At 32.4% G+C, this 10,592-nt stretch overlaps 1 pseudogene; it reads left to right on the top strand.

The window, feature by feature from the left end:
- The first annotated feature begins 8,222 nt into the window (after positions 1 to 8,222).
- On the top strand, positions 8,223 to 8,340 carry LOC111738775 (annotated as a pseudogene).
- Positions 8,341 to 10,592: the final 2,252 nt, after the last annotated feature.

Below are 10,592 nucleotides of genomic sequence, written 5' to 3'. Positions count from 1 at the left end.
ATGCAGTAGAAGAATCTGCTTAGTGAATTCAGCAGCCCTCTTATTGGTGCCTAGTTCTAGGATGCCACCTGAATCCTGAATCACCAAGGGGAGCTGAATCCTGTCTCTAGAACATTGTCACATCTGCCTTGAGTGACTCTTTTATATGATGAGCTTTATGCCAAAAGGAGGAAGATGGAACTTCACTGGGCCAACAGTATAGATAATATGACTGTTTCTGGACTTGCTTGCTAAATAAAATCTTTGAGACTTGCTTTCACTGTTAATATCATCAAATAAAGTTGTGGGGGCAGAAGGCTATAGTTTTCACTTTCCTCTAACCATTGGAGCTACTATGTCTTCCCAAAAACCCAAATCACTGCAAATAACTACATTGGGTCATTTCTACAATGTAAAGTTGAAGATGAAGTTCTCTATTACTTAACAACTTCAGTGTTAGGACTATACCTAAGAATAAGCTCTCAAAAGTATACAATAAGAATCATGTATAGAGATACTTGTGGCAGCATTATTTGTAATAACAATAGCAAATCTGTAAACTACTGAAGTATACATCAACAGGAAAATGGATAAATAAACTATTTAGAATGTGTAATATACTGAAGTGAAAATTAACATGAATAAATGTCACGAGCATAATAATGAGTGAAAAACAAGTTGCTAAAGGATAAATACAAAGTAATATCACTTATATCAAATTTTAAAAATGCAGAAATAGAATATGTTTCTTAGAGATATATATAATAGACCAAAAAGAATTATGTTGCTAAAATAAATATCAAATATAGGAGTGTTAGAGGGTAGTGAATGAGAAAGTTAACAGAGGGGTGAGAAATAGGGGATGTAAATATGTTGATAAAGTTTTATTAATGCAGTCAGCGGCTCTATAGATGTTTTCTCTACTTTTTAAATACATTTTTTATGTATTAAATATTACATATTCACTTTCTGTAAGGAGACATAGAGATCCAGCTTTGAAAGCTGATTATTTTGACTCTTCTATAGAGAATGATTCATAATAAAAGCATGGAGACATTGGGAAGGTTTGAAGTAGTTCAGTTGAAGGGGGATTGTAGGCAGGCTGAGGTGATGGCAGTGGAGAGAAATAGCCCATTCTGTGCACTATTTTTGAAATATCAGGAAAGGATTTGCTTCTGAAAAGTGAGGTGGGGATTTTGAGACATAAAAGAAGGGTAGCATGTCCTTTCACGATATGGTAATGAGGAGGGCTTAGTGAGTTAAGGGGTCATTAGGGAGTGGTACGGTATGGTGATGAGGTCAGGGCTTCTTGTTAGAGGCATTTGAGATGTGATCCCAGCACCTCCACTCATTTTGAGTGCAGTCAAGGTACTTACCTCTATGTAATCCAATTTGCTTCATAAATGAGAGTTATAATATCACTTGATTTGTTAGATTGTTGTGAGAATTAAACGAAAATATAAAATACACAGCTCAGTTTCTAGACATTGTAAGCATTATGTAAAAGTTATAAATATTAATACTATTTTTAACATTATTAGATGCCCAAAGGGAACAAAGTGGATTTGACAGGGACAAGTAAGAGTACAGAAAATGAAGATGAAGTTAAGAAAAGCAACCTCACAGTTTTCAGTGCTGCTCTGGGGAACATTCATTTTATACACAGATAAAGCTATAACCATTGTATTATGTATGGCACAATTCTCTCCACATATATTTATGGGGTTGCTTTAATGTTCCAAGCATTGTTTGAGATGCTGGGGTTACAGCAGTGAACAAAACACACCAAGAGGCAAGACATTGTGGAGCTCATTCTAGCACACTTATTAGTGTGATGTGTGTGTGTGTATGTGTATACATCTCATTGGGAACACTGATCACCTTTGAACCACATCACACATAATTAAAACGTATTTAACAATTAAAATAAATTTAACAGGATTACCTTAATTACAATGGACTTTATTTCCAGAGAACTAATTAGTGGAGGACCATGACACACGTCACAAAAGTGTCAGAAATATTGACAACAATATTACAAAGATATCTACTTAAGTCCTCAATATTTGAGAAGAATGATGAAGTTATCAAAATGATTGCTTTGTCATTTACATAAATGGAAATGACTATCACAATACAGAAAAAGAACTGATTAGTTTGTCAGGTAGACTTTCTTATTTTGGTGATCAATATTAAGGTGCCTGTTGGACACTTCCAAAATCCTTTTTTATGCACATGTTTTAAAAGCATTTATTCTCAGATCACTCAGACAGCAATTGAATTTTGCTTGGAACAATGATTAGAGTTACATGGAGCATTTTGCTCTAGAGTTCATTTGTCTTCTTTCCTGTTAAGCCTACATATTGTTGCCATGTAATGTCAAAGAACCATAGCAGCAGCCTGAGATAGTTTCTATTCACCTGAAAATTCATTAATCACCTTTTCTCTTAAAATCTAGCTGGAATCTTTAGCTGAAATATATGTTGTTTCTTATAATCTTTTATTTGAGAAGAGCTGGAAGCATTCAATTTAGAACATATAGATATTAAAATTCTTTGAAAATTAAAATCATTTAAAAAATTTAAAATGCCATCTATGCATTTTAAAATGCCATCTATGCATCTATACATTATTATATTTTAATAGACATGTTTACTACACTAGAAAGAACCAAAATATTCTCTTTGGGATTTTTATGTTTTAGAAGCAAAACAGGATCTTTTCAATAAGAGTACATTTAAGATGCTATTCTTCCTCAGTTGAAAATAATTATAATAAGTATTAAATTGGGGCCTCCTTTTTTAGAAGCCATGATGTGCTTATTTAAGTTACTCACACATTCAATTATTTTTTGGAAAAGAGAAGAATGGATTCATATATTGATTCATCAAACATTATCTTAATGTCTATTATGTACAGGACCTGTGCTGTTATGGGGTACAAAGGTAATTGAAACATGAAACAAAATGGAAGACACACACATAAATGGATAATTAAAAATTATTTACTAACCATACAAAAAAGAAGTGGTAATTATGTGAAATGATAGAAGTGCTAGCTAATGTTAAGGTGGTAATCCTATTACAATATATAAGTATATGAAATCAACATGTACATCTTAAACTTAGACAATGTTATATGTCAGTTATATCTTAATAAAGCTGGGATAAAAACAGGTTATCAGGCTAAGAGAATCTCAATCCAGAAACTATACCATTCTTAGAATTCATATCACAAACTCTGAGAATGGGCAGAATAAAATGCCAGTCTTCTGAAACATTTTTCTGAACCAAATTTTTTTTATGCCAATCAGTGCTGCAATTGAGTTTTAAGTGGATTTGAACTAAGAGTGGAATAGAAGAATTTTTAAGGAAGAATTTCAGAGGATTTACATTTAACTTAATGCTAAAACTTTCTTCCCTCTCCAAAAAATTATTATAGTAGATAAATCTTATTGATTTCCTGTCTCATTTTTCCTAATCATTTGTAGTTACGAGTTCCCGTTTTTACATTCAATTAAGGATTTTTAACAAGGTTTCTAAATTAATTAATTAGTTAATTAGTTAATTAGTTAATTAATTTATGATGAATTATTTTAGACATATAGCCCCCTCTGGGTCTGAAGACTCAGTGTTTTCTTTCTTTTTGCTGTGTTAGTTTTGTATAATATCCATGGTGGACTTTTTTTTGTCATATAGTTCAAATGAGTTAAACCTAGTTCTAGATTTTACCAAGAGGAAGAGAAATTTCTCATCTGTGAAACAAAGATACTAATATTTTACCTAGAGAGTTGTGAGTCAATTTTAGTAAAGCGTGTAAAATAATGTCCGGCACATTATAAGTGCTACAAAAATGTAGGTAAATAAAATTAAATATACTTTACTATTGATCCCATTTGTTTCTCCTTGAGTGTCGTGAACTGACTGACCTAAATCAATTTACTCTTGGCTTTTTTTTGGCAGGTAGGGTAACCCTCCAGAAATTCTTGGGTGTCAAATTAAAATCAAAGTAGGTTTAAGCTAAATTATACCACACATAGAGAAATTTATTAACTATTTATTAGTAAGATAATAAAGTCACAAAAAATAAAAATGAGACAAATATTTTACACTGTTTATTTTATAGTCTCTAGAATATACAATTTATCATCCATTGAGGTGCTTCGAGCACTATCTTGAATGAAAGGTTTGTTGGAGTTAAAATACCGACATTCTAGATGCAGACATTTCAGCCTTGGAAAAATCTCATATGCTCAAAATCAGGGCAATGAAGCCTCTGGTGGAAAATTTGAGGAGGGGGCACCAAAAAACATAGTAATCAAGAGAAATTATATTTTAAAAAATAAAAATAAATGAAAAATAGTTTATCATGAACAAAATGTCAGAATTTTAAATAAAGACAAACTGCTGTTTGTTTGTTTTATGTTCCTGCATCATTGTGCAACAAGAAAAGTTGTTTCCATGTAGCTGGTTGTTATTGTCCTGCCGTAACAGTTTATGAAGTTGAACAATGACATCGATCCCATGGGGCAACACACTGGGTAATGCAGAGCTTTATATGTGGCTGCATTTTTGATGATATTTTATTAATTTTCTCCATTTGGTTCAAAATATGGGAAGACATTTTGGTAAGTATATCAAAGGACACACTTTTTTTTTTTTTTTTTTCCTTTGCTGAGCATAGGTTTCAATATGGCTGGACAGGATCTGCTCCAAGCCCTCAGAAGTTCACCTCTGGAGCCTGAGGCAGTAGAGATTTAGTCTAAAGCATCAACCCTATAAGTAAGTCCCCTTTATGGACTCTTCTATTTTGCATGTTAGGAAGAATGAATGTATTTTTTTTTAAAAGTGTATATGTCTATGTCTGTCTGTCTGTCTATTATCTGTCTACCTGTCAATCTATTGATCTGTGTCTCTATCTATCCATTTATCTGTCTATCCATGCCCTTTAGCTAATCTACACATTTTGCATCTCTTTAATTTCACCTCTGAGAGTCCATTTTCAACATTCATCATGTCAGTCCACAAGCTATTCTTTCCACTACTAAAAATCTATTTTTAAGATCGTGTGCTCTAACTTGCACATATGCAATACAGTATCTCTGATAGGCTATTTTAGAGTAAGTTGCAAACAGTGCAACACTGAATTTTAATCAATATATTCTTAGATCTAAAATTAGATTATGAATTGTTGCTTTGCTCCCAGGCTAATTTAAATATATGCCAGACATATAGTGAATAGGGCTTGGCTTGACATGAGCTGATATCTTATTTTGTCTCTACTGATTGGTTGCCTGAGATGCAAATACTTCAGAATTATGAAAAAACTCATAATTTTCCACATGTGGTAGTATTTGGGTTCATTCTCCCTCCATATGTACATATAATTTTATTTATGAGGACTATATCTCCTAGAATTCTACCTATTTTTTGCCTACTTATTTTCTGGGAGTATTAGTCTAATTTTTTGTAGAAATAGATAGACCTTTTGAAGATGAGGGAAACCAATACACAGGTCTCTGTATTCTGAAAGGTATATGCCTTGATTTCTGGTTGGTAAATGCCTTGTGCTTATGAACTAGAAGAAAACAGTGGACAAAGATTTCTCTTCTTTAAAGTCAGTAGATTTGCATTGCTCGATTGTATGTTATGGAGAAATCAGTAATTGTTCTTCCCATGCAGTTGTCAGTTGAAATTCTTTCCAGATTCTAACAATAAGATGACTCCTAGTCCTGGTGTAGAACTTATAAATTTTATTCTTTTTCATCAAGTATTTATGAAATTTATTCTTTTATCAAATATTTAATGAATTCCACCCACATTCTAGATGTTCTTTTAGGCACTGGGGATACAAGAAAAAATATCCTTGCATTTACGGAGCTCAAATTATTGTTGTGCCTTTTGAGCTTATTCTGTGAATTCATGGAATGGCAGTATGATGAACTACTAGACAGATGTCATTTAACACTAAATTCAACCTAAAACACTTTAGGCCTATCTAGCGAACATCAATTCTTAGGGTCATTATCTATTCAATCTATTTTAATATCCATAAATTGTCCATTAAGGAAATTGAAATTATTGAATAAAACTGTATAGCATTTGCATGAATTTCCTACATGGGATTTCAAAATAATAATTCCTTTAGGACTTTACTATTTCAAAAACATTTTAGCCTATCTACCACATTATTTACGGGCAGAGTTGACTCAGAAAGATTAAGTAATCTTCTCAAGGGATATACATAATTAAGTAAAGAAGTTGAAACTCAAACCCAAGTCTCTGACTTCAAGTTCAGTACTATTTCCATTATATTAGTCAAGTTTGCAGTTTTCTGCACTTTCTGCATAGATGCATAATTCATTATGCTCACAGAACGGCAGATAATAAACTCTTCTACCAAAATAATTTTAGTTATGTGTTTCACAATTGAGTTAGATAATGAATTTTTTCTAAGGTTTTCTGTCAATATTTCAAAACATGTTTATTCAGTAAATACAACAGCCTCTTTGCCTCTTTGTCCTGTTCCGAGAACTTAGAATCAACACTCATCTGATGCTGCATGCCTCCTTATGAGAAAACTCACACGATTGTTTTCGAGTTGAAAACGACACAACCAACACTGGCTTCTATTAAATTGAAACTTCTGTTTATTATTTTGGCTTCTTTTTTTTTTCCCCCTGACCAAGACATAATTTAGGGATCATGCAAGAAAGAGTTTATCTCTTTTTCTACTTCAGAGTAGGTAAAATGTGATTTTTCAAATATAAGATAATTTTTTTCAATTTTTATTTTTACATAGTAAATGCATCATTACTTTCAATATGTTGCTAAAAAGCTTTCTCTTATCTTTTATTTTAACAACTCAATATATACTTAATGGGGCTCAGTTAATTATTTATTTAACATGGTCTATTGTGCATCAGTTTTGTGCACGACACAAGTTTAGTTCCTATATATCTGATTACTTCAGTTGATGGAATGGTTTTCAAATTTCTTTAATGGTTTTGGACCCTCTGAGCACCTGATATTCAAAGAAATGCATCCCTTAGACATCCATCCACCAGTCCTTTTGCTTACAAGGGGAAAAATTCTGCAATTGCATGAAAAAATTAAGAATTGTGTTGGAAAAACCACACCAATGTATCTTATATATTATGCGGCAGAACCTTCTTAGGAAGAAATAAATAATAATAACTGCTACACACACATGGACTTATGCACACAGTAAAGTATGCTCATGAGAAGAAAGGCTTTTCACCCAAAGAAAATGTGAGTGGGAAAGAAATATCTCTGTGTTTTAAGAAGTCAATGGATGCTTGATCAAATTGAACAGGTATCTATCTCTCCATACTTCTAAAGACATAAAAATAAGAAATGACAAAATCCAAATATCTTCTTTAGTTTTTAATAATATAATTTTTTTCAAAAGATACTGAAATTATTTTTCAACTATCACATAATAATTATTTCAAGCAAATATCATCAATGGATGCTAAAACTATTGGGAGAAAGTTTGATGAAGAACAGTATATTGCAGTATCTCAAAGTATCTCCCTAGAGATTACAAATTAATTATAAAAATTAAAATAGTAACAAGAGTAGAGAAATCTGACAGATGCCACCTTAACCAAGTTTTTATAGTTAATATCACTAAGAAATAACAGCTTCCTGTCGTGATGCGCTAATGATATACTAAAATGTGTAAAATGAACATACACTTAAGGAATCATCAGATAAATTGAGGGATGTTCCATAAAACAAATGGCCAATAATCTTAAGACAGGTTAATGTCATGAAAAAAAAAAAAAAGAAAGATTAAGGAATTATTTCAGATTAAAGGAGGTTAAGAGAACTGACAAGTAAATGCAATGTAAGCCCTGGATTGGGACAAAAATTTTCCTAAAGAACATTATTGGGGTAATTGATGAATATTGAAAAAAAGCTGTATATTGTTTAATACTGCATTAATGTAAAACCTCCTGAATTTGATAATTGTGTGTGGTTATGTAAGAAAATGTCATTATTCTTGGAACGCACACTGAAGTATTTAGGGGTAAAAGGCATAATGATTGCAACTAACTGTCATATAGTTTAGGAAAAAAACTAGCATATATGCACATATGTATATATACATATACAAAAATGCATAGAGAGATAATATGCAATAAAATATTAAAAAATAAATAAAATGTGAAAAAGTTAATTCAAAGAAAATTTCAAGTTAAAATCACAAAACAAGGTCTAAACGAAACATGCTACCTTGAACAAGCCTGATCCCATTTGATCTCAGAAGTAAGCAGGGTTGGGCCTGGTTAGTACTTGGATGGGAGACCACCTAGGAAGACCAGGTGCTGTAAGCGTAAAAAATATAAGGGATTGTAAACTGACAAGATCCTTGCAATCTGTGAGGTCAACCAAGGGTCACCTCACCTAAAATAAATGAATAAATAAATAAATAAATAAATAAATAAATAAATAATAAAAGTAAATAAAATCACAAAACAAAACAAAAGTGAAAGTTATCAAAACAACAATGGTTTATTTCTTGCAGTATGTGGCTTGAGAAATAATGGAATACTTTAACTAAGTGATAAGATTAGAGACAATATTGTGAGGTTTGTTTTTATTTGCTCTCTAAAATGACCCCCCCTTTTTTTTGCTTAAGTGTCATACACTATTTTTTAATTGTTTCAGGTAGTTTATGAAATTTTACATAAATACAACCTAATTATGTCTTCTCTCTCTTGCTGTACTCACCATTTAGGCAGACTGTTTTGTTGCTATAAAACAAGGAACCATTGGATTTCCTACAGCACCGTGCCCTGATGCCTTTATGTAATCTCCATTCACATTCTGCATGTTTAGCATTGCTCGTAATGAGGCTGCCTGAACCATGGTAACCCCTTGTAACTCAGTAAGCAACGGAAAGTAGACGGATCATTCTTTCTTGCCGTGCGTTGTGAGGTAATCGGCTTTCATTACAGGCTTTCTTGTGGAGGTGATGGGGATTAGATGTTGTAAGCACAGGGCAGAATATATCTGTTCTCCCAAAAGACCAAGTTCAAGATCTGTATGAATTATTCTTCTTACTTTCCCACAGCCATTTTCAGTTTCTTTCTGAGCCTTTAAAATGGATAATCTTTCTTAGCATGGCTTCTTTCCATTTTCAACATCTCTGTAAGGCATTCTCATCCTTCTATTTAAATGGTCCTGAAAAAAATATTTCTTTCATATATTAATTTAGCACTGAGTAGCTGGAAGCTATGTGACTGTAAGCTACATTTTCCTGAGGAAAATGCTTCTCTCATGCTTTCCTTTGAAGCTTTAAGAGAAAGAAAACATAAAGCTCTTTTGTGTATGTGGTTGTGATTTCCTTAAATCTTATGCAAAATCGATCAAATATCCAAATTTATATTTTCAAAATTTTAAAAGTTTTTACTGATTAAAAACTAGAAGGTTATAATTAAAGAACTAATCCAGCAATACTGTAAAGAATATTTTTATAATATCAGTATTCACATAATTACCTGGTGCTTCTTGCTGCTATTAAATCATTATCACTGAAAGAACAACAGCAATTTAGCAATAGGAGGTTTTTGTCATACCTGCTTATTGATGCAGATTTTTAAGCCAGATTTAATCAGCTTCACTGTTTCTCTTTTACTATCAAAGTTCTGCAAGCATGTTTCTCTTTGATTGTATTTCTCTTTGAAGCATCTTGAATTTATTATTAAATAGTGGTTTGTGCTATTATATTTGGAGGAGCAACAGTTTGAAAATCTGGCTTTTGTTGCAAATGAAGCTCTTTGGTGTGGGGGTAATTGCAAAAATACTTCCTTTGTAATTTGTAATAAGAAGTTGGTGACTTGCCCCAAAGCCTAAAGAATGGTTTGATTTTTTTTTTCCATATTTAGCTCTACTTTTGTTTGTCTGAATTTAGATAGAAGGATTAATTAAATTCCCAATATTTATTCTATCTTCAGAAAAATGTGATCATAGCAACTTCAGAGGTTGAAAACAGGAGTAGTTACATGCTCAGATAATGCCGACAAAAATTTTCAGGTGCACTCTTTCCAAAATTTATCTCTGAAAGGAAACATCTCTGATAAAAGCATCAAGCCATTTTTTTCCTACTGCCCCATCCATAACTACCTTCCTCTCACTTTACAAAGAAAGATATGCTTTCATATATCAAGGATCTATCCATGGTCCATGACCTCACTGTATACAAATTTCTTACATAGAAAATAAAGGGACACTTAGAAATAGTATAATGTTGAAAAAGTGAATACTTCTAATGACTGGATAACAAATCTTTTTGTAAGTCAGGTGGTTTCTAATTCTTTGTTTTCAACATATTGATAGATTATTACAAATAACAGAGATAGATTATTAAGATCAACAGAGCTCCAAGCGCTGCTTTGAATTCTTCTGGACCCAGTTTTGTTCCTTATCTCCTTGGTGGGGGTTCTGCACCAAGCAGACAGATTTCCCAAGAAGCGATCCCTATTATATGTCTGGCTCTGCAATAGCCAAATACTGCTTGGATTCCAAATGACATACCCCACCTCCTTGACTGGGTTTCTAGGTTCCAATAACTTTCAGATTCAG

Source organism: Pteropus vampyrus, unplaced genomic scaffold (assembly GCF_000151845.1).
Source record: "Pteropus vampyrus isolate Shadow unplaced genomic scaffold, Pvam_2.0 Scaffold43, whole genome shotgun sequence".
Taxonomy (NCBI): Eukaryota; Metazoa; Chordata; class Mammalia; order Chiroptera; family Pteropodidae; genus Pteropus; species Pteropus vampyrus.
This window is presented reverse-complemented; position numbering and strand designations above follow the sequence as displayed.